This window comes from Numenius arquata, chromosome 7, assembly GCF_964106895.1.
Source record: "Numenius arquata chromosome 7, bNumArq3.hap1.1, whole genome shotgun sequence".
Classification (NCBI taxonomy): domain Eukaryota; kingdom Metazoa; phylum Chordata; class Aves; order Charadriiformes; family Scolopacidae; genus Numenius; species Numenius arquata.
This window is the reverse complement of record NC_133582.1, coordinates 62,359,388-62,383,831: the sequence shown is the minus strand read 5'-3', so window position 1 is coordinate 62,383,831 and position 24,444 is coordinate 62,359,388.

Below are 24,444 nucleotides of genomic sequence, written 5' to 3'. Positions count from 1 at the left end.
AACCTTTTGTCAAATGAATTGCAGCTTCTGTCAAGATAAATGAAAATTGCAAACCATGATGATTTCAGAAGTTGGCAGTTACAGTGGCTTCCCCCAAAATTAGAAGGTAGGTGCCACTTAATAGCTATTATTATTTGTACAAATATGTTTCTCTTTTAACTTTATTCTTGGCATTTTAATGAAATTGCCCGTTCACTGTTACAAATATATGTCATGTTGATGCATTCTTTGTCTTCAACCTTGAAACCTCTCAGCTAAACTGAGACGTTGCACCCAGGACCACAGTTTATTTGTAATGTCAGCGTTTCCCTATGTATCGAAAATCGTATGAAGAATTGATTAAAAATTCTCCAGGTGAAGGGGTTTGAAAGCTCATCCGTGCAGCTGAAAGGACCACTTACTGATGAAATAAAAACACAGACTGGCAGCTTCCCAGAAGGAGTGGGATTCAGAGTTAATCTCCAAGGCTGGTGGGGTGGTGGAGCGCGACGCGCTCTGCTCCAGGATGTGAGCCCTGGCTCCAAACAGCTGCGGGAAGCAGAGCTGCTGTTTATCGTCTGTAATAGGAACACGTGTGCTGTGATAAGCCTGGGGATTCATTTTCTTTAATCTTCGCCTTGTTGCCTTGTCTCTCAGTTTAAAAAAAACCCACCAAAACCAACAAGGATAAAACAGCAGGAGGGACCAGCAAAGCAGCTCGACTAGGAGACTGACAGTCAGACAGTGGATAGCATTTATACATCTGGGTCTGACAGAGCTATATATATATAGTGTTATGTATATATAACACAACTACAATAATCACTAGAAGCTTCTGAGATTGCTGTTTTCCGTATCCAGGGTTGGTCACAATTAAAGGTACCGTTTCCAATGATGCCCACAAAGTCCCGTGTCCTCTCCGCCACCTCGTGCCAGAGCAGCAGCCCCCGGGAGAGACTGCGCTGCTCGGGTGAGCTGCTCGGAGCGGGGCGATGGGAAGGGGTGACCCGTGGAGGCAAAGCGCTGACACCGTGTACACTCTACAGCTCTGAGGGAGGATGAGGTTTAAGAAACAGAGAAAGGAACAGCCTTTTTTTTTTTTAAAAAAAATCCTTTGGCATCTGGCTCTATCAGATGTCTCAATTTCTGCCCAAACCTACTCTTTCTTCCCAGAATAATTTTTTCTCCCACTGGAAATCAAGCCGTCTCTGAACTATTGACTTTTAGCTTTAAGGGTCTGGGAAAATTTCAGTCTCCACATTATACTGAAATATTTTATGATTTTTGTTTTAACATACAAACCCATCTGTTACATTTCTGAAGATGAGATCATAATATTCTATTTTCTACCGATACCACAGAGTCAGGGAGCCTTCCCAAATGGTCTAAGACTCAACGCTAATGACATAAGGTTTAAGGATTCCAGTTGGTACACGAGCCACGATCCTAAGCAGAATTGAGACAACAGAAAATGTCACATTTTTATTTGTGTTTCACGCTTTGTGGCAATAGCTATCCTGTTCCACATTGCTGGAGAGCAGAAAAAACTTCGATTTCGAGCATGGTGAAGCCATTCCACTGCAGAGAGGAATGTCCCGGCTGCGTTTCAGACCCTGCTCTGCGTTTACTTCCTGCGAAGAGATTTCAGAGCTATGAGCAGCTGTGGCAAATGGCAGATTGGAAACTGGAGCTATGCCCATGTCAACTAGACGAGGCGCAACTTTTAGTGGAGAGGACGCCAGTATCACAACTTCCTTAGCAGCGTGGATTGAGTTAGTTGGGACTTGAAAGTCAGAGTTGGCTAGCTTTACCTGCCAGCGCACACAGGAGTTAGGGCCTTAGGGAAACAGCTCCAGTGCCATCACCATTTAATTCCCTTCGTGCTTGCCTCTATGAATCTGAAAAAACAGGCTGTTTTGTAGAGCTGATAAAAGTGCTTCGGTTCAGCTCAAACTTCTAAATTCCTTATAAAAATTATTCCCAGACTCAGAGGAGGGTTGAGGTTGGAAGGGAACGCTGGGGGTGAACCGCTCCAGCCTCTGCTCAGTCTGAGTCACCATCGCAGGCTGCCCAGGACAACGGCCAGTGGCTTCTGAGTATCTGCAGTGATGGAGACTGTGAATCGAGTACCTTGTGTCTCTCATTGTTTCTTAAAAATACTCTAAAGCAGGATGAGCGTTTTTGAGAAAGCCCCCAGGACAATTTTTGACTATTTCCGAGCTGTGGGATACACAGTGATCACTGCTCTCTGCACAGAGGGGTCACCGGAGAGTCTGGGCTGAGATTCACCTCTTCCTGAACATGCTGGAATGGTCCAGTTATGTCTTAAGTTTAATATTTTCCTCCTACTGTGTTTCATTTCTGTCACCGGGAGAAATCTGCTGAGGAGCTTCATGAGCAGTTATAGCTTTTTTTATGAGTTTTCAAATTATATTTCCAGTCCAGCCCCTTTATCAAACACACAGCAGCTTGCTGACAGCATTCGCTGCTTCATTTCAAACGCTCCACTTATCACCTGGTTTCTGCTGGATGCTTTTCCCTTTCTTTTTACAAAAAGCTTAATCTGAGATACCAAGCAGCTTTTTTAGGACTGAGTATGTGTTAGTCAATACGGGGACAAATAACAAGCATGCACACGTCCTTTGCACCAGACAAATTTGCAAATGAAAAACTTATTTAGCAGCAATTTCTTACAGCACCAGGAAATTACACTGGGTTTAGGGCAGAGGATTTCTTTGGAGTGAATAAATAATTAAGCCTTAACACACAATTCTATGGTGTACAGTTAATTGTATTTTATGCTTTTTTTGAACTATGTCAGTTGGGTTTATCATTGAAGAATGGCACGTTAATAGGGAAAAGCAGACTGTTAGGCTGTTCATTAGTTATTCAGCACACAATTACAACACCTTTTCTTTCAGTTGACAGATTTGGACCTTTTATACTGTATGTACAGTATCCTATGTAGCAGGGATGTGTCTTTTTATACCTCACCTAAACAATCGTTTAGTTGCCATTGGGAAACCACAGAGCCCCACGTGGTCAGTGGAAGTGGCCAGAGCTGAAAACTAATGATCACATTTGTTCACGTGCCTCCCATCGGATAAACAGGCAGAGCCAATGCACCACCCCAGACCAAGGCTGGAGGGATGAGGTGGGGTGTCCGGTGGCACTGAACCATCTGACCCGTTCAGCAGGTGACGAGTCTGCAGGAGTTTGAAAGCGCGCACGTGTAACGCCGTGTTCCCTTGCACTGTCACACGCCGTTAGAAATCTATAGCCAAGCGCCGAGTCTGACTTACCAAAAGCAGAAATAACAATACTGGGCCCAGCATCAGCGATGGGGGTGCAACAACCTCCCAGTTACCACAGAGGGGGCTCCGGGAGCAATGTCAGGACACAGAATAATCGAGCCGCTTGTACTCCCCTGCCCCTGCCCTGTACGCTCAGCAGTTTGCAAACCAGCGTACGCACGGCTTTTGGAAAGTGTTTCGGAGGCTGTTGCCAGGTCACTCCCAACAAACTAAACAGATATGGCTTAATTTTGCAATTGCATTTAAAGAGAGGAAAAAAAAACAAACTGGTAGTTGCATAAGTAGCAATTAGATTCTATTACTAATAGTCATAGAATCATAGAATCATAGAATGGTTTGGGTTGGAAAGGACCTTAAAGCCCGCCCCAGTGCCACCCCTGCCCTGGGCAGGGACACCTCCCACCACACCAGGTTGCTCCAAGCCCCCTCCAACCTGGCCTTGAACCCCTCCAGGGATGGGGCAGCCACAGCTTCTCTGGGCAACCTGGGCCAGGCTCTCACCACCCTCACAGCAAAGAAGTTCTTCCCCAGATCTCATCTCAATCTCCCCTCTTTCAGTGTCAAACCCTTCCCCCTCCTCCTATCACTACGTGTCCTTGTTCTGCTGTAGTTTTATAAATGATTAAGAGAGAATAAACAAAAACTATGAAAAATCTCTTTGAGGGCAATATTCCGTAGGAACAAGGCAATTATAATTGTGCTTATGAGAATGAGCACCTCAAAGAAGATATATTTGCCCATGGAAACAAATCCCAACTGCACAGCTGAAGGGATGTGGCCCTATTCCAACAATAGGTCCAACAAAAGTTCCACAGAGTGCTAAGAAACTACAGAGGGAAGTAATTGGAAACCTAGACGGCAGAAGTAGCCTGGACAGAGGAAAGAGAAAGTTAATCTCTCCATCTATGCTGAATAAAGTTTTTTTTACTGCTGCTTGATCAAAAAGCAAAGATATTATTTTCTTTACTAATATTTAATATCTTACTATTGTACATACCAGAGATATGAACAGATGCGTTAGTAGAGTCAGCTAAATATTGGGTTTCTGCATTCATTTCCGTTGTCTGGCTTTAAAATGTCTATTCAGTGGTTGCCCAGTGCATTCAGGAACCACAGCTGGTTCATTACTTCTTTCTGCTTAAGGCCCAGGCTGCAGGTCCCTCTCCTGTAATTCACGGACCCATGGCATTGTGCTGCTTGCTGGCAGTCACACACCTCCACTCATCAGCCCCTCGGACCTCCAGGATTTTTAGTCCTTTTACACAGAAACGCTTCTGCTTAGGCAAGGCTGACCAGCCCCCCTCACAGCGAAGAATTTCTTCCTAATATCTCATCTAAATCTACCCTCTTCCAGTTTACAACTATTACCCCTCATCCTATGGCTCCACTCCCTGATTCTTTCTTATAAATAAGTGGCTTTTTTTTTTTTTTTTTTTTTAATAAGATCCAACAAGTGAGAGCACTTGTCAAATAAAAGCAGAGAAAAATGTGGCTGGAATGATATGTCTGGTATAAATGCCACTGGCCTGGCTTTGCCGTTCTGGACCCTTCTTTCCAAACCCACTTTGGACACATCAGCACTGGTCAAGTCTGACTCAGAAGCTTTTTTTGTCTAATAAATGTTTATATCCCCAGATAAGAGAATTTCTGAAGGCATGACATTGGTGAAGAAAAAATAGGGAAAATAGCTACTAAAAATCATTCTTCATGGCTATTTACAGTCCCTGTATCTTAAAAATATCTACTGTTTAGGCTACCATATGGATAGCCTTCATTTTCAGAAGAGATGTCCTTAAGTTCCAGAAACAGAGAAGAAAAGGTGTTGGGAAACCTTTTGGAGACAGCGTTTTGCTTTCTGTCAGATGGCTGGCTCTAAGTGGATGATACCATTATAGAAACGTCCTCCTGTAGATATAAAACGTTGTAGTAATACCAGCTGGGAACAATAGCTGATTTTTATTTTTAAAGGAAAAAAAATGCTTTTTCATGTAATTCAAATGAGAAACTGTTGAAATATATTCTGGCTGTTGGGAGTTGGGGGTTTTGTGTGTGTGTGTATGCTTTATGAACCTATCAAATAGCCCGTGCTTTTCCTTTGAGGATCATAGTCCGTGTTTATGATTACTGAGTTTATTTACTTTCTAATCCATGTGCTAATCACTTTCAGGGTGGGGGCTATTAGCAAGTCATTAGGAGCCAGCAGCGAGTAAATTAAATAGATGTACAGAGCCACACGGTTCCTGGTTCGCACAGAACAGTAGCTCTGCGGGGGAAAGGTGCAAGGCTCGGGGAAGCGCTGGCGAGAAGTCATTTTGTGGAACGCTGGAGATACGAAGTTTGCCGCGTTGCCCAACTTGTGTTTGGCTCCCCCAGTGGCTCTGAGCAGCGGCGTCACACCCTTCGTTGTGATTATGGGGTGACTGCGCTGGGATTGCGTGTCTTTTGCAACAGGAACATGTGCAAAGCTCCTGGTTAGTCTGCGGGCATTTCCTCCTGTCCAGGGCTGCCTGTAGGTGGGGATTTTGGGGGCTGAAAGCCATACACCCATACGCAGCCTTCTTTTTCTCTCTTTTTTTTTCTTCTTTTTCCCCCCCGGGAGCCCTGCTTCCCTCCGTACCAGCAGGAAACAGTATAGGACAAACAAGGTATTGCCAAATTTCCTACCTTGCAGTTTGGACCAGACTCATCTGAATACCTGCTGTTGTCAGTTTTGGCCCCAGAGTCCATTCTAAACAAAAATCATACAAAATCCGCATTTTTAGTGCTCATGAAGTTCTGACGTAGCCTGAGCTGAAGGGTTGGTTTATGGTTTCATAACCTGATAAAGGTCTACAGTACGTCCAAATACTGTGTTGGTGGAATATTACTGGGGGTGTCTGGTGTGTGTTCTGTGGATGCAGCGAGCTGAGGCCCATTTAAAATGTCACAGGGAAAAATAGAATTGATTCCGGAAATACTAAGTCTCAACTTTTATCAAAGGAACCGAATTTTCTGTGATTAGGGAAGAAAGAGGACCCTCAAAACAGACACATATTTTTCTGGATTATCTGAGTATCATGTGTGCTGTCTTTAATTAAACCAAAAGATGTTAATTGTGTTCCTTCATATCTTTACTAGATCCTTCATATCTTTACTATTTCAGTAAAGCGAATACTGAGTACAGGGCGAGCAGTTCGGCTGCAGGCTGGCTGACGAGGCTTCACTCAGCGTGTTCTCTTACCTGCCTTTTCCCAAAGTCTTCCTCTGTTCTTTTTACCACTTTGCTGAGAATCTTCCTTCAACATCCTTGACTAGATATTAATAAAGAGTAAAATGTGGCTTAGAAATATCCACCCGGTGGAATTTCAGGCGTGCAGAGGCATCCCTGCAGTTGGATGTGCCTCTGGCAAGCAAGGAGTTACTCTTGAGGAGATCTGATTGCATTTGCTCTGATCAGCAATAGCTGTGAATCCGTTGTTGTTTGGGGCCTAATTAGGTGATTGTTAATTGCTTAATGTATTAAGGAAAAATTTGTGATACATAAGAGAATTTTCTGTTGCTGATCTCTAAAGCCATGAGTAATCCTTAAGATCTGCAGCGGGACCGTGGCTGACTCAGCTCTACGTAACATCCATAAACTCGTTAGCAAAGCAAGGAGTTGATGGATTATTCTGGGGACAACTCAAGGGGAAAGTGATTTCCTCTGTCGTTAGTCAAGACAGAGCAATAAATACAGTCTTAGTTTGGTTTGGTGTCCCGGGTAGGCTGTGGGTTTGTTGCTGACCTCTGTCATCTTCTCCTCTGACACTGGCTCTGTGCTTTCCCCACCAGCCAGAAAATCCATAGGCTCTGGCTGTGGTTAAAGCAAGAGCAAATATAACACCATGGATAGTTTGGCGAGGCAGAAGGTACTGAATCTCGGGTGACATTTAAGGAAGAAGAACAGGGTTTGTCAGCGAGAGGCCCGTTTTTTATCCCTTTTCTCATTCTGGGGGCAGAGATCCATAAGGCTTCCCAGAGCTAAGAGGCAGGACAAAAATGAGTTGGGATCAAACAACTGTTACTTTCTGTAATGCTTGGCCTTTCTACCATGTTTCTAAGTATCCATTTAGTTGTAATTATAGTTTGACTTATAAGCAAAAACTGTTTAAAACAGAAAATAGCCAGAGTTTGGGGTCTGGAAATGTCAAAAATGATAGATTTGATGACCTCAAAACCTTTTCTTCAATGTTTTTGTTATTTTACTGGAATCAAATAGTTTCTGCAAAGTGCCTCAGCTTTGATGGATACATTTTCCGCTATGAAAATACTTAAAATTAGAAATAAATTGAGATTTTTTTTTTAAGATCTCTAACTATGTCAGACTATGTTCCACATGTGAAGGGCCGTGTGTCTTCTTTTGTTATAGAAATAATACCAAACCTCGTATTATCTGTTATTTTTAAATCCAGCGGGGGTCTGCAGACACTCGTGTTCAAATTGCACTACTTGAAATCAGCATTTAGATCAGCTGACTTATGTACTCTGCTGAAAATTAACTGTGTTTTAGCATCCTTGCTATAGTTTTTTGGTAGGTATGAAGCTGGTTTGTTACCAGAATTGGACAGAACAGCCTGTCGATGGCCGCGCAGAGCTGGTGACTGGAATGTCTTTATTTGACAGGAGAGTGGTACATTCTACCCTTCTGTGCTGAGATAAAGGAAGTCATTTTCTGTGTCTCCATAGTCAGTCTTTAGTAGCATTTATCTCAACTGTAGATGCGAAACGTTTTGCTGTTTCTTCTGCTGCAATTCCTTCTCAGCCAGCATCAACTGAAAATTATAATTTAAGACTTCCTACTGCAAAAGGTATTGATTTTCATAATCGTTGGTCTTCTGTCAAAAGTGGAAAAGTCTCACCATAAGGACTCCTACAATTAAGACAGTTTTATCTGCGAGTTACAATTCAGTCCAGCCAGTATCAGATGAATAATGATAGTATCAGATAAATAATACCACCAGCAGCCTGGTCTGGTGGGAGGTGTCCCTGCCCAGGCCAGGGGGTAGGAACTCGATGATCTTTAAGGTCCCTTCCAACACAAACCATTCTGTGATTCTATATTTAAGTTTCAATGTCAATGCCATATTAATGCAGACACAAACTGCTCAGTATAAAGAACTATTTTCCCCGCACTAGAATCAAACTGAAGAGGAACATCTTTATCTCCAATGGTAGGAAGGCTTTTTTGCTGTGAAGCCCTTGGAAGCTCCATCAATTGCAGCACAAACTGTGCAGGCACGGTCCTTTCAGGGTGAGCTCTGATGGTCCTCCACAAGCGAAGCTCTGACTTCAAACTACAAATCCGAATTCAAGACTTTCCACAGGCTCATGTGAGAGGTTTGTACTTACCTACACTTTAGTACCTCTAGTGGAGATCACCCTCTACTTGGGCAAATAACTTCTTGCTGGGTTATCAGCACAGGTTGTGGTGTCATCTGTTTTTTCCTACCCTTCCCCCTCCTCCTCTGAAGCGTGGGCTGTTCTCAGTCATCATCTGGCTTTTCTAGCTTTCTAAAGGTGCCTGGCTCGTAACCTCCATGAAAGAAAGATTTTTCATTGTACTTAGTATTCCCTAATACCTGTAATCCTTGACCAGAAGCGTTGGGCTCATTGTGCTCTCAGCTGTTCCATCTGAACTGTGCTTTCCCAGAGGTCACTCTCGGGCTGATTCCAGCTGCTGTGAGATAAAGGAGAGAGAAGTTGAAGCAATGAAGTAGTTCAAATGTCAAAACATATTTCTGAAAGGCAATTAAAACTGATTATTTGCAGAGTTCATGATCACAATGTGGCCAGCAGCGTAAGAAAAGCTACTGAGGTTAATAGTTTCCTCCACACTGTACCAGAGAAGCAATTTGAGTGTCTCTGGGAAACAGTCCTTTGTGGCCGTCTCTTTTAATGAGCTTTCAAAACAATTGCCCAAGTCTCTATTTCAGATGCCAGAAAGCCTTCAACTTTACTGCCATTTGAGGAAAATCTAATAACATCAGATTAAAGCACCCTTGAGACTCTTTTCTGGCTGACAAGCCATTAGTGTCTATTTAGAGTACAAACACCTGGACTATTTTGGTTTGGTTTTTTTAAATCCAAAGTACCGAAAGCATAACTGAAAGAGGTGGGTGCTCAGCGTCGGGGCAAGGCAGGTCCATCGAAAGTCTACAGAACCAGTACTGGCTTGTTTTGGCCAAACATCATTTTATAGTGAAATGACTATTTTCAGTAAACATTAACTAGATGAAAATGTGTTCTGTGGTGGTTGCGAAGTATGGGACCTGAGGAGAAGGGTTTGGTAGTCATAAAACTTGATTCTTTGAAACAGTTTAAAAAACTCCAAGTCTAGTAAATCAATCAAAAGATGAAAAGGGGATACCCTTCTCCATTAAATACCTGTTGTTTCTGGGCAAAGAGAACTTCTGTGTAGACGTTCTGCCAAGGAAGGCAACAGAGGCCCCTGTACCTGGGTCCATCCAACGTTTTATCGTCCCAGGTGCTTCATATCATGACTCATGCGGGGCCTTGGAATAGAGAATATTTTACAGAGTTTATAATTTTAGCTATCCACAGAAGCCTCATGGTGGGGTGCGTGTTGTACGTGTTTAACTGCAGCAGTTCCATCTTTACAATCTCAGGAATGTTTTTAGCAGTATTTATCTGAAAGAACTGCTGCATTGAGTCATTAATTATGTAATGCCTACCAGTGTAATTGCCCGCTACATTTTAATTAGGAATATCTTAACTTCATGTTTCAAAATAAGTCTAGTAATCATTAAATTACAGGGGTTTTCCCCTTACTTTATATGAAATGCTACCTAGTCTCTAACAGGCTTGATTGAGAAACTGCATCCTATAAAAGCCAACAGCTTTGCATTCATGGGCATGTAGGAAATCCAGGTTTAATTCTGTATCTGAAGGGCCTTGGTGACTTGACTCAATCCTGGCAAAGTGACCCAATTTTCTGGGCTATTTGGGAGGCGCATGGAAAAGTTGTTTTGGGCGCCTGAGGAATATTTGGCGTCACTTTGGGTGAGAGGAGGAACGCTCTGAAAGAAGCTCCATCTTGCTCTGAAGCAGAACAACTTCCAGATACCTGCCTTGAGAACAGATTCTTCTTTTGCCTCATAATTCTAAAACACTGGGATCTCTGAAATGCAATTTTTGTCCATTCACAATGATAAGAAAACTGCTACTAGCTCTTGGTAGCCGTTATTTCCATAAAGACTTAGAGTAAGTGGAAGTTTTCTTTCCCTTTGAGATACTGTCTCTGACAGCTTACCATAAATCTCAGAGAAACCAATGCTCATGTTCTCACAGAGGTCTCGTGCTGTTCAGCTGAGGAAGTTTGTCTTTTTGAGCTGCACGGCTTCTTTTTACCCAGCCGGGTTCTGTGCAGCTCCAGGGAGTACAAAAATGTTGCCCTTTCTATGATGCCAAGATACAAAGCTGACAAATTGGGAAGATGAAATAACATGGATCTAACAGGGAAAAACATCTGCGTTGAACTTGTCCGTGTTTGAGATACTGCCCTTGATTTGTTGCGTGGCTTAATTTAAACACATTTCCCGAGTGATGTTTGCATTTGCCAGTGAAGTTTGTTCGGCCTCAAATGATGGCAACAGCACAAACATTATTTCTAAGGCTCATTTTTGACCGGTGCGATCTGGGTGTCCCAGAAACCGGGGGGCTGCACCCAGGATTTCCCACTTGAAAAGCTGATGAGTACTTGAGACAGGGTAATTAATGGGGAAGCAGAATCCCTCTCTCTCTCAAGCGCTTAGCGTTAATGCACCACATTAATACTACTTAAATATTGGAGACTGGCACTTCATTTTTTGCATCCTAGTGAAATGAATTGTTCCCGTGCCTGATTTAGTTATTTCATTTTCTTGACTCCTACCTCTAAGCAGCACCAAAACCCAATTGGTGGTGCTTATTACTACACAGGGGAAGGAAAGGGGTTTCTTGTGGGTGGAGAAAGCCCTGACACGAGTCACTGTTGCCACTGTTTCAGCAGAAAACAGAAAAACATTTAAAAACACTTGACATGTCACATCAGCACATTTCAAAAAATTCAGTCTGGTAGTTTAAGAAATATTTCCAAATGCTGCACTAAAATAAGTTGGTTATAACAATAATAAAATATATCTTGAATATTCGACTCTTACTTTATTTCCTTGCGTGTTTGTTGGGTTGAACCATCTCAAACAAACCATTAACAACCTCCCCAACCCAATATAACCTCCTTTTGCCTTCCTACATTCCTTGTTTCATTTTATTAAAGGAAGAATTCACTGGGGAATAGGAGGAGGCAGACTGAAATCCATCTTCTAATATTTTGGCCAGGGATAGAGCTGCTACTGATGGAATTTGAACACAGCTGAGTTTAGGAATTTGTCTACACTGGAATTTAATTATTTGTTTTCCTCAACATCCAAACTAGTGCTATGTGATAGAATGAACAGTAAATAATTGTGCTGTTTTTCTGATTTTTATCTTCCTTTTCCTCCAGTACTCGGTTTTGTCTGAGTACTCAATTTCATTTGGAACAGGATTCCACTGCTGATAACCTTGACTGCAAACATCACCTCCTACTTAGGCTCCTGCGAGGTGTGACTGGTGACTTATTTGAAGTTTAACTGAGGAGAACAATCTGCTTCCAGTGAAAAGTGAAGGTAGCATCTGATTTTTTCCCTGCTGCTAATAGCACCGTGGGGTGTCTTAGTCTGGTCTTTATATGGTAAAGTTTTGACTTTTCCAGGAGGTGGCAGATGATGTTTTCACGTTCAAGTGATCTGTTTAACCTCAGAGCTTTGTTAAACGATGCAAATGATGTTCCAAAATTTTTTCTGTAAGGAAAATTGGAATCCTACTGCTACAACAGCAATCTATCACCTAATTGTTATTAAATACCAACATGCTGTGGTGGCACCTCATTAGATGTGGTGCACACTGCACACAGTGCTGTACACAGCAGTTACCAGCTCTTCACTGGGTTTTTTCACCAGGCTGCCTGCAGACACTGCCCCTTGGATCTTGGCCTGTCTTGTCGGGTGTTGCCTCGTGAGAGTATGGAAAATGTGGGTGCTCTGCACGGAGTTATCCGAGATACAGTGATTTAGCAGGTACTGTGGCCCCTCAGGTGATGGGTTTGGGTGTAATGTGGCTCGATGGTGGTGGGTTTGCCTTGAACCTTACTGCCTTCAGTACTGGGGCTGTACTCCCTTCCCCATGATTCAGTCTTCCCTTTCAGGTTTAAAATGCAATAATCAGATTATGAATATTGTTTCCAACCCTAATTAGTTTAATTTAATTAGTTTATCATTACCTCTGGATCAGGACCTTGCTGCAGTACTGCCTCTGCTATGCTCGGTTTAATTATATTTAATGCAATCTCTTTGTTTCCTCAGAGGCTAAGCAAGCCCGCAGCCAGAGGATTGAAATCAGCGCAGAGGGCTCTTCTCACACCCCGCGTTTTCAGGCAGGTCTGGAAGAACCAGCCTTAAACACACTGCTGTTTAGTTCCCCCTCGCTCCATAGCACTGCCTGACCCCCTAACCTGGCATCAGAAAACCAGCCCAAATTCGTATGGAGAAATGTTTCTTTCTCTCCGTACAGCCAATAGCCTGGTCTGGTACCTGGTTTGGCTCTTCTACCTTCCTTTGCACCGTTTCGTCCTGCCTGGTCATTCTGCAGCATTCAAATGCTGATTTCAACTGAAGACTTTAGTTGTAGTTGGAACACCTGCAGGAGACGTGGCACTGAGCACCTCCCGTGGTGTTGGGTTAAGTCTCAGTTCCACATTTATGTGCTGTGATTGTTCCTTTCCTGACAATACTTACTAGAAGTGTCCAATTTATCAGTTTTCTATCAGTTCTCCAGCACAAGTGGAATTCTGCCGTCGCCGATGAGTTCCTGCCTTTACTACCGTTGCTGCCTCTCAGTTTCCTATACGAGAAAGGCAGTTTCCCCACCCTGGGGATCTATCCTGCTGTTTCCTAGGATAATTTTCACAGAATCCCAGAAATGCCTCTTTCAGCAGCAGAGGAATTGCTGCTTGCCTACAGGTAGGGTGACAGAGAGCAACTGGTGTCAGCTGAAGACAAGGGAAAAACAGTGTGAGGAGCAAAACTGACAGAATCTGATGCCGTGGAAATTCACACCATCTCTCTTTCCACATCTACTTCTTTAGAGCAGCACCAGCTCCTATTTGCCTGTTTTTATTGACTCTTAAGAAACGTGGGAGACACAGGTTAACACTCTGCCCTGATGCACTTTCACGTGGGGTGTAGTTGGGCTGGAGTGTGCGAACTGGTCAGCCTTCTGCTGCCTCCTGCCTGAGAAGAGCTCCAGGGTGACTCCGTCCTCGAAGGACACAGCAGGGAGGAGGTTAATAAGGCTCCTTTCCTTCACTGGAATAATAATTCTGCATGAAAGTTGGTGTTGCAAGACCTCTTCTTTCCTGCTGTGCATGAGAGCTGGCTGATGGACACGGGGAGATGACAGGCAGTGCCACCTCATCAAGCCTCCTGACAAGGCTCCTCGTTAGTGTAAATACAAAACTTTGTTGGGAAGAGCTAAGAACCTGAGGGCACACCTTCCCTCCCAGCCTCTCCACTCAGTGCCTGCTCAGAGACCACCTCCCCACGCACCCCCAACCACAGGAGTCCTCAATGGCCACACGTGTCTTCAGGTGTCACTGCTGGGCATGCTGCAGGAGAAGGGGTTCAGGAGTAAAAGCCAACAAGGTAAGAGTCTGGTCAAAACCCCTCTGGTATAGAAGGATTATGTGTTCCTCTGGAGGTTTCTGGAGCAGTAACAGGACCTTTTGCCCAAGCTGCAATTTGTATAACCCTGTAATAGCACATTTCACCAAGGAATACCAAAGGGTTTCAAAAAGTTACCTCTGTTCTTACTATGATGTTCATTAGGGATTGATTGTAATTTAGGATGATTAAAAATGTTCCAATAAAATTACTTTCTAATGGATTACGTATACTGTGCAGCATTACAATGATTCCTGTTATTTCACCCCAGGAACCCAGGGAGCCTGGAGGGAGAAGGCTGCCATGTGGTGCAAAGCCAACCTCGAGCAATTAAGACATAGTCCTTCTCCAGAGCAGAAAGTCCTAAACGGCAGCCCCAGAGGAGCTGGACGAGGCGGCCAAGGCTGCACGTGTTCCCGGCTCCACAGAAGGAAACCTAAAGACAGAGTCTCTGGCGAAGAGAGATCGCCCTCATTTTGAAAGGCTGGAAATAAATCTTCTGCAATTCTCATTCTGAGATGACAGACTGCAACAGTCTTTCTGATGAAGAACAACTCTTCTTTTTTCCTTCTGGAATTTCAGAGTTGTTTATTTCTGCCTCCCCTCCTGCTCCCCTCACACGCAGGAGGGTGGAGGCGTTACCAATGTCTTTTACTTCCCCAGAATCTCCTGGGAAACATAGGCCATAGCCAGCAATAAAGACCAGCAGCTGTTACCCTTGCTTTCTGGTATGAGAAGGATACGCTTGACACTCTCCTTTTTAAAAAGCTCCCTCCCTTCTGTGCTGTGCTTAGGAGGCTGAGCTTAATAAACGAGTAAGATTAGTCACTAATGTACGGACAAACCACTTACTCTTTTCTATTGGGCTTTATTGTAGAAAAGGGAACTTTTAATTTGCTAATGGGTGACTGAAAGCACCATTTTTAAGATCTCCAGAGTCTTGAGTCTGTGGAGTCATACTGTGCTCCATTTCCAAAGAGATCTTAAAAATGGTGCTTTATATTATATTATTATGATATTATTTATATTTAATTATGCGTTATATTCATATTTTTCAGCATCAGCGTCTCACTAATGTGTCAGTTTAAAAATAATAATCATCGTACTTCCATTTCAGACCTAGAGCCAGCCAAAGTTATAGGCGACTATTTTCAGGTGTCTGGGAGCAGCCCCAGTAATTATAGAGAGCCAGAGCCCTATTTATAGACATCAATTCAAAATAAATTGAATTAGGAGGAACTATGACTTTGAGAATTGCTGGTTTTAAAACTAGCTGTGGAAGCATAACCTGCTGCTGAAGTGATAAGGTGGCTCATGAATATATTGCATGCTCTATGGCTGAGCTGAAGTTAGCACCTGGAAGTCATTATTTTTTAAAAAAATGTTACTTGGGGGAAGAGAAGTTGCCTAAACAATCTCTAAAACAAGCAATGTATTTTCTTTAATTCTTTTGTAACTTGGGAACCAAAACGTTTGTGACTGAATCCTCTTTTTCACTGTCTTTCCTTTGAAGACTTTTATGCCAACATAAGAAAAATTACAGTGTCTGGTATCTGAGAAAAGCTTTACAAAAAAAATGGAAAAGATTTAACAAGTGTGGGAATTATGATACAGGAGTACAGAGGCAATAGTCAGAACCATCCCAGCATAGCCATCGTGCTGAAATGTATGCTGAATTCTGAGCAGTCAGATTAATTGGATCAGGCTGAAAAGCGGTGTGTGGAGTGAGTTTGGAACGAGCAGAGGAATTCCCAACCTCTTCATGTTTGTACTGGGAGAGAAAGCCATGGTCCAAGTGGGCCATGTTCCAGCTGAAACCTTCTGGCACCTGCTGTGAGATGGGAAGAGTGGAGCCTCCCGCTCTCTGAGGCTGCACTCCGTGCTCTGCTTCCTGACGTCCCCTGGCTGTTTGGTTCCATGAATCACAGCCCCATTTGCGCCACCAAGTACAGTAATGCCCATCCTCGTGTCCAAGTTAAAGCTCTAATTAACGAGTGATTGAAATAGTGACTCTCCTGTCTCCGGTGCCCTCCGTAGTCCTGTAAGACTGTGCCTGACAAATCTGAAGTCCCGAGGACAGGACATCAGCGCAGAGCTTGCCCCGCTGCAAGGGGTGATGAGGAAGAGGGACACTCTGGGTCCCCCTGGTGCCTGCTGTGAGAGTGATGAGTGACACACAAATCGTGCTCCCCAGCCTCCTGTGCCAGCCGTGGTTCCAGCACATCAAAAGGGTGTCAGGAGGTTCATTGGACCAAGGATGAAGGCTCTGATGACAGCCAAATGCGTACTGTAAGGGTACTTCTGTGCCCTCAGCTCTGAAAGGCTCTCTTCTACCTTCCCTGGGACATCTGAGGCAGCTTTCATTAAGTTGATCATTATTTAACTTAGTTTTATTTTACTTTGCTGCCTATTAAGACCTTAGTTTATTAAATAGCTGTTCTTGGTGTATCGTTGTGGCTTCTTTGTCATCACCTGTATCTGATAAGAACTGCTTCATCTGCTTTCCATGAGGAGGACAGGTTTTGCTTGTTTTAAATATACAAAAGTTGGGCATTTGATGAGACAGTGAAGAAAACTTGGAGCAGGACGCAATGAGTTGCACAATGGTCTTTATTTTGTCTGGCAATCCTGGTATGTCCCTTCAGAGCTTTGTTTTGTTGAAAGATCTCAGCAGAACAGTACAACCTTCTATGTAACACCAGTCACTGCACTAATCAGCATTAGCTCGTTACACAACCACATCTGTTGGAAAAATATCTGACAGAATTGATCTTGTTTGAGATTGAATGATGTTCCCAGGCAGCTTGAGATCATTTTCATTCCCCTCTCTATCAAAATAAAAACATGAATAATTGGTTGAGAAGAAAAAAGAAAAACGAATGCTTGTCCCTCTGAGAAGAGAACGAGAAGGCAAACACCTGATGTAGGCTGGTTTAAGTACTGCAGGATGTCAAGACATATTGATGTGAGTGCATAAGAACCTATACGGAATGTAAAACAGGTAGTATGTTTGTTTATCAGGGGCTAAATATTGTTACTTGAAAGAGAAAGCCCCTGTCAGGAATAAGGAAGGATGGGCAGACACTGGCGATGCCACTCTGGGTACCTTATCTCAAAGAACGTAAAGGAGGTGCCAGTGCCAGCTCTTTGAAAAACAGTTTCAAATGCTTTTTAAGCATTTGTGTAGGACTAAGTGAAGAGAAGAGCCTGCCAGGCTTTATCAGCTTAGTAGCCTACCCCACTTCTCATCTTCAGAGAGTGGACTTTTTGGGTTATTGATAAAGGTGAGTGTAAGGTGTGCCTCAGGCAAAAGCAGGACGTATTTTCAGAATGTCTATTGTGTCGGCGCTTGCTGGGCAAAAAAACCTCTGTTCAGGAAAATTGTGGGCAGGCTTATTGCAAAGCTTTGAATTAAAAGGCACAGTAACAAGGGAAATAAGTACGGTGTGTCTGCAGATTCCCAACCATTCGCACTCTGATTGCTGGAGAGAAGCATACCTTTGGTTCTATAAACTCTGCTTTGAAGGCAAAAGCCATAGATGACAACGTTTCGGTTTAATCAAAGAGCTGGAAGTGGTGAAGGGCCTCAGCAGTCTGGAAGCGGGTTTGTTTGCAGTGACAAATGCCTTTTGGTTCCTACTATGTCATATTTGCAACTGAATGGAGTTTGATTTCTCTTTGTAAATTCCCATAGCACATTTTTTTGTGTACGTTTGTCACTGTCAGTACTTGGGCTGATGGTGTTGCAGCCCGAGACAAGTATATTCTCGGTCGTGGGGATCTAATTCTTCCCCTCATGGACAGTTCTGGTAACTGGGGTTGCCTTGGGAAGAACTAATGGTTTTCTCTCCCATTTATTTCCATTTCCATTAGCCCTGACACTGGTATCCTGCTTGTTATTTTCTATTTCTCTAGGAAAAAAAAAAGTCTCATGTATTCCACCTTGAACAGTGCACTTTTCTCAAATAAACCCACATTCCTTGCTGGTCTTTGCAGTTCCCCCCTTCCCAATGTGCTGAGTAGGCTTTTCCCTTGCCTTTTCCTTCTTGTTGCTTTCATCTTCTTCTGGGAATTTTTAAATAACTTATCACTAGTATTCTCTGGATTGCCTGAGCTTTGGATTTGTGTCTTGAGTGACCTGAAAATAGTCTCATCTTCTAGAATTGATACTATATAAGAACTCTAAATAGGCATTTTTCCAGCTGTAGCAGATTTCTGTTTCCCTGACTGCTGCTCCACCTCTTCATTTTTCATTAGGGGAAAAAAAACCCCACCAAAACGAGTGTCCCTCTAGGTCATTTTTTCACTTTCTTTAATAGTTAAGCCTTATGTTGAAAATGGTGCACTTTCCCCATCGGGCTATGAGCTTCGTGATGGAGCCCAGGGGGTGAGAAATGGGGAGACAGCACACTGCGTTTCACACCGTCTGTGCCACCTGAACGTGTGAGGTGTCTCTTGCAGACAGCTCAGCTTTGGCAATTCTGCAGCAACGCCCTTAATGCCAGGCTGGTTTTTCTCTTTTGGTTTTTCTAGGAAGCCTTTCCGTTCTGAAGTCGTACTCCCTGCTTTATTTTTTCTGACATCTGATTTTAAGCCGGCTGCCCCTCTGTGCCATGTCTGGGACTGCAGCTCTCGCTGCTCCTCGTTCCTGCACATCTCCACAGGCAGTGTCAGCCACAGCAGTTCAGTCTCACGGGGCAGAAACTTCACTTCTTGCTGCAGGAATCCAGAATGTTAGATTGTTCCGCAAATACTAAATAGCAGCTGGTCCCTAGTGCCAGTTCATTTTATATTTCCCAGTACCCTCCTGTTTGCCTCCATCTGGGCTGAGAGGCTTCTGTTCAGAGCCAGCCAAAGCAGCCTCCTAGGTGAGGTTTTGAGAATCAATATTTACATTTTAATTTGAGAGTCATTCTTCATTAACACAGCGCTCTGCTTTTTATAATTTTTTTTTCTGTGGAATGTCACAGGGTCAGAGCTAATGGGCTTTTGCTGTCTTTTGAGAGCTCAACTGTAAATACCCATCTCGGTCCACGACTCTACAGCTCCTGCAGCAGCAGCAGAACCCAGGAGGGATATTACATACATGAAGATGTTCATGTATTTTATGCATTCCATTACATTGACTTTAATGGCAGATTAGTGATTGAGTGAGGACACGTCACATGCATGTTCTGTAGGGTGTTATTCATACCTGTGATAGCTATCATAGCTAATTGGCATCTATTGTAGGTTATATAAATATAGGTAATACCCAGGGCATTATCGATACCTGAGACCTGTTGCTGAACCCTTTCAGCATCATTGCTAAAGAAAAAGGTGAGCGAACAGCAGTGGCTGGATGAGGGAGGGAAGGACCTTTGGGAAGGTGTTACCTTAATGTAGGGAATAAATTAACCAGTTTCTTTTTCCTATGACATTCTCATTCAGCAGCCTCTCATCACAGAAGGTTGCCAGAGCTATTTGCACGGATTGTCATCACCAATCTTTGCCTCTGGGAGATGAGTCATTGTCTAGCATTTTTTTTGTCTTTTGTTACTAAATACATTTTAGGTATTGGTGAAAAATTCAGCAATTAATTTAAAAAAAAAAGGCTTATTGTATTTTCCAAGTCTGTGCAAAGTACTAAAACCTGGTTAATAAGTGGACCTCACTGCCAAAACAGGAAATGATCTATAGGGATGGGGAAAGTAGGTATTAGGAAAGGGCACTTAAAGGATAAATAGGGTCATCATGTCAGATAAAATACATTTTGGGGTAGCCCAAAGGATCTCTGTGGCACAGGGACGGCAAGGCAACCGTCAGCAGCTCTGGGGACTCTATCCTGTACCCGCACCTTCTTGTCAAAGTTCTTGTTCCTGGAGTTCTGAAGTAAGAAGAAATGTGCCTGGAACCAAGGAGCTCCATGAGCAGCAGAAGCCTGGTGGAGCCTCGCTACAACCTGTTCCTTGATGTAAAATGCGGTGGGAATATTGGCCAGAGGCTTTCAGTTGTGCCCTGTGTACCTGTGGCATCTTGCCCTGGAGCCCAGGCTGCTGCAGTCACAGGGGACCTCCAGCACAACAACAGCTCGTACCCAGAGGTGGTGGAGGGAATCTGCAGGTATTCATACAGTCACCTTTCCCCTGCTCCCTTTCATAGATTTTGTAGGCACTTAATTATAACTGAGACCTTTAGCCTTCTGATTAAAACTGGCCAACAAGCTCAATGAAATATTTATCTATTTTTTTAAAAGATGCTACAGGATATTAAGATTCTGGCTTTTAGCTGGCTGCAGTAAAATAAGCCAGAAGTCAATATGGTCCGTACTCTCTCCTCAGCTTCTGCATACCCGGCCATGACAAACAGTCTTATCAGCACCTTCAGCATATATTTACTGGTCATGTTTTGCAGATGATGTAGCTTCCATTTTCACTGGACGTGCCCAAATGTATTTCTCCTTTTCGAGAATAAATACTTCATTTCTCCCATAACAATGAGTGCAAATGTGATTATGGAAATGCTGATGGGGTTCTGAAAGCTACCGAGAGCAATAGCCTCCTGTGACAGGAGGATTTCTTTGCTGAATTGAGTATATAAATGCTGGGTTGTGGGCAGACATGTGGCTATACATTAATCCGTATGGGTATGTATCTCTCCAGGAGATAGGATTTACTGCTCTCTTGAAATTCATTCTGCAAAACACCTTGAATGAAAAACCTCACTTCTTTTTCTTTCTGCATCGCAGGTTGCCCTTGGAGATGACGTGTATTCAGATCTGAGGTGAAAATAAATGCCATTTGCACATGTGCCTTGCCCTGTGGGTTGGGGACAGCGGGCTGTACTGTCACAGGCTTGTGGTCAGTGCGGCGGTGGCCAGTCCGGCTGACACCAGCGGGACACCAGCGGGGCCGGCTGACTCTCCAGCGGTGAGAGAGGAGTTTGGATCGGAAGCTTTGCTGCCGGTTCAGCCTGGGGCTGTGCTGCAAGGACAGAAAGGGAGCACCCACCCTCCCGTACAAGGAGTGGGAATGGCAAAGACCTCAGGTAGAAATAACGTCAACAAACAGTACTAAAAATGCTGGGTTTTCTTTGACGCATAATTGCAAAAGAAGGACAGGAGACAAGATGCAGCAGAGAGTCAAAGTGAAGCTTTTGCCAAGAAAGGTCATTGTCATCATGGTGACCAGGCTCTTTCGACACCCTGATATGCCTGTAAAGCCATCTGTCTTCTGATTCTTACTGTCCTGCTACCACCTGGTTTTGGTTTTTTCCCCTTAATGCAAGTATTTATGCATCTCTTAATATCTTTTGGTCTAAAAAGCAAAAACCACAGCATGCCAGTGTATTAAGAGAGGGTCCATATGATCACCAGCGTGGATGGAAAAAGTTCTGCCAGTCTCAAGCGCTCTTAGGAAAGATGATTTTACTTCTTTTTATTCAGATCAGGACTGACTCAGGCTCTTCACATCCATGAGTCTGTAGCAACAATTCTATTCATTTCAACGGGGTGAGATTAGCTCTTTGCCGTGCTGAACAATAAAACACTTCATCTCATTTTGCTCAGCGTCCTTCCTTTGTGTGCTTTGCTATGTACAACCTCACACAGAAAACCACGCTACTAATACTGCAACACCATTAAATCTGTCACTTGCTGTTGCTGATTACCAGAGCTTAACTATCCATCTGAGGCTGTTAGTTTGGGCTTTTTTATTCCAGAAAGAATAAAAGTGTAGAAAAAAAATAAGCTCTTCTGAAGAAACAGTTCCTGGGAATGCATTTGTTGAAAATAAATATAGTCTCTTAAAACAGTTAAGACCCAGGGACCTGATCTAATCTCCTGAAATGAACCTGAGATCCTGAAAGGGCTTTCTGATGGTATTACAAGATCATGCACACTTCTGAACCCTTGATAGCAGGAAAACTTAAGAGAATCTCTAAAAATATTTAATATCAAGTTTCCTATGTATTGTCAGAGAGGTAGTAGATGCCCCGTCCCTGGAAATATGCAAGGTCAGATTGGATGGGGCTCTGAGCAGCCTGTTCTAGTTGAAGATGTCCCTGCTCATTGCAGGGGAGGTTCGTCTTTAAAGGTCCTTTCCAACCCAAACCATTCTGTGATCCTATGAAATCTCAGTGAACTAAATCTATTTTTATAACAAAAAATTTGGTTTCAAAGAATTGTCATCTTCTTCCAAAATTCTCACAGCTCTAATTAATTTCACTTTCAGAAGAGCTGAGTGCAGTTCCCATTTAAATTCTTAGTGAGTATGTCTCCCTCCCAGCTCTCCCTGTTCCAGCCCGCCACATGCAATCCCAGCTATCACCCCGGCGCAGGGAGCGCCACGCCAGCCTGGCTTCCACGGAGCAGCCCTCAGTAGTGTAATTATTATTCTGAATGACAAAATAACCACCTTCCTATCTCTACATTTAATGACACTGCGTTAGCTGTGGGCATTTGTCACCCGTAAAGAGAGACAAATATAAGAAGTGCCTGTATTTCATAGATAAAATTGAGGCTTTCCAAAGCTTCATTAGCACTGCCATATTGTCTATGGGGCATAACAGCGTGGAGGTGCCTAATCTGCTTTTAAGTGAGACACCGTAAGTGCTACAAGGAGTATGGTGCTGCGCTCGGTGTTTGGTTAACCTACGTAGCTGGGTTGACTTCAGTGTGTGTGACACTCGAGCTGACAGCTCTCTTAGGGTGTGCCATGCACAACAGGTAGGGAAACCTTCACTGCAAACAGGAAAGGAACGTTCCATAAAACCCAGCAATGTACGGAAGATGTTATACCCACAGCTTTGTTTAGCAGGCACTGTATAAACTACTGGAAAACTCTTTGGGAAACTGTTTTAAAAACTCCGATATGATCTCCCAACAGTTAAAAAGTGCCCAAGGTGGCAGATGTTGTGTCTGTAGCATAAATCTGGTGAATGAATCTGTGGTGGTGCTTCTCTGCCTGCTCCAGACTTTGCCAAATGCAGACCTGGGGCCAAGGGCATGTGATGCACACAACATGCTGCCCTGAACCCACCGGGAACCTGCTGTCCTGGGGTACCCAGCTCCTTCCCCACAGGGTTCCTGCCCCCCCAGATGTCACCATTGCAGTGGAAGTCTTTCCTTTCATTCAGCTACAGGACTTTTTGGAGAAGCTTCTGGGGAAAATGCCAAAATGCAAATATTTGTGCCCTTCCTCAGTGCCCTTCAATGCATCGGCCACAGAGCACAGCATTTTCCATTTGCATGGCTGGTGGCTGAGCTCTAATCCCGACTGACTCTGTCTTCTTTTCCTTAGTCATCAGTTCCAGTTTAAAAATCCAACTCATTCTAGTTCGCATTAGTCTTCCTCCCCTCACAGTCCAAACTTTGGATGGCACTTGCATGGAGATGAGGACATCAAGTGGCATTAGCCAACTGCCCGCGGTTAAGTAATCTGAACCAGAAATCCTCTCTTCTCCTCTGCCCCCTCCTCACCCCCTGCCCCACTATAACAATAGCAGAGCTCACTTTCTTCAGCTTTGCTGGGGAGTTTTGCTTTACTGGGGACTCTTTTGTCCCAAGATATTCCATGTGCTCCTCCTGGCTTTATCTGCACTTACATCACCTTCCTTAACTGCCTCCAGTTCAGCCCTTGGCTTTGCCTTCAGCCCCCCCAGGCACTGCTCTGGCCATGCCACGGCACGCTGAGGTCACCGCTGCTAGCCCTGGGGGGTATAGGGGGCAGAAAGTGGAGCAGGCTGGGAAAATTTTGGTGCTGGCCAAGCACAGTCTTGCAGGTAGTGCTCAATATTCGGAGCAAAAGAGAAGAGGAAGAAAGGATGGCAAACAGAAGCCAAGGTATCCCCAGGCTCTAACTTGCAGCGTGAAGGGGGCTGATGAGGTGACAAGTGCCCTTGGCCGAGTCCTGGAGCCCGGGGACCCCACGAGGGGAGCTGGAAGGGAGTGTGGGAGCCAGGGCCAAATCCCAGGAGCCAGCCCAGCCTCCTGCTGAGGCATTTCTCCAGTAGCAAAGTCGGATGCTGCCCATTTGTTAGAGAATGATCATTTATGCCTCCTTTCACATTTTGAGAAGTTTATTTTCCTTTGCTATCTCTGCTAATCCAACCCCTCTCGTTCCGTCCTTACAGCATCACCTGTGAACGTGTTTATACGCTGCCTCTATTTCATTCTTATTTATCACTAAAAATCCACCTCCTCAGTATTCAGTTCAGCCAACATGAACCACACTGTATCCACTGGCAGATATTATTGGGTCTGCTGTAGCAAAATAATGTTTTTGGAGGAATACAGAAGACTCAATTTATAAAGCATTTCTGTGGTATTTCTATGTTGATACAAGACAACTGAGGACTCAGTACAAGAAATCGCAGCAGTCACTTAACCTGCAAACACC